This window comes from Pteropus medius, unplaced genomic scaffold (assembly GCF_902729225.1).
Source record: "Pteropus medius unplaced genomic scaffold, Ma_sr-lr_union100, whole genome shotgun sequence".
Taxonomy (NCBI): Eukaryota; Metazoa; Chordata; class Mammalia; order Chiroptera; family Pteropodidae; genus Pteropus; species Pteropus medius.
This window is the reverse complement of record NW_024349225.1, coordinates 649,941-650,871: the sequence shown is the minus strand read 5'-3', so window position 1 is coordinate 650,871 and position 931 is coordinate 649,941. Positions and strand designations below refer to the sequence as shown.

Below are 931 nucleotides of genomic sequence, written 5' to 3'. Positions count from 1 at the left end.
TTATCATTTTATTACAGATATTTAGGGGCATTGTCTCTATTAAGGACGTTTATAATCTCCATGAAGGGATCAGAAACAAGCACATATAGATTCAGATAATAAACCGCACCTTATTATTTATTCACTTATTTTTCTCCCCCCTTTTGCGTCCCCTTCCACCCCTGACCTCGGATGTTGCTCTCTCTCTTTTTTTTTTTTAGAACTAGATCTCTGAAGGCGGGGCGTCTTCCCCCACGCTCTCGCAGCGTGCACCCGGGGTCTGGCACCCCTAGTGCACTCGGGGGGGCTGGCGCACCCAGGGTATGGTCCGTGGCTCCACCTGGGGCGCGAACCCAGGACCTTCTGCGTACCAAGCAGATGTGCTAACCACTACATTATGGAGCCACCCCTATTTATTCATTTTTAATTATTTTTTTAATTTATGGCGACATTGGTTAATGAAATCCAATAAGTTTCAGCCATATGCTTTAACAGCAAGGCATACGCATATTTACACCATGTGTTCACCTCCCATAGCCAGACCTCTCTCTGTCAAACAATATTTTAAATGACTCAATATAGCAGCACACAAATGGGGCGTGTGACCGACTGCTGATAGGGTGGTACCTGTGTCCTGAAAGGCCAGGCTGGTCCTGCTGGACCCGCAGTCCATCTCGAGGTGGCCAGGCCTCCCTTCCCTCAACCCTAGGGAGGGGGAAGCCCAATGGGATTGTACCATCCATCACCTGCCCACAAGTGTTTGGACCACAGGTGAACACTTGACCCAGTAGCTGGCCAGCTGCAGGCTACAGGGACCTGGCATGGCCTAGTGGCAAAGGATTAATTACTCCAATCAGATTCTCCGTGGAAATATGTGTTGGACCCATGGAGAAAATGAGACACACATCGAGGGAACAGAAGCTGCGAGGGCACCTGAGGTAGAAGTGGGGGT

At 49.3% G+C, this 931-nt stretch overlaps 1 non-coding gene across 1 annotated transcript; it reads right to left on the bottom strand.

The window, feature by feature from the left end:
• Positions 1 to 310: 310 nt before the first annotated feature.
• Positions 311 to 384, bottom strand: TRNAT-GGU (transfer RNA threonine (anticodon GGU)). Its single transcript has one exon. It is a non-coding gene; the product is annotated as a tRNA-Thr (tRNA).
• Positions 385 to 931: the final 547 nt, after the last annotated feature.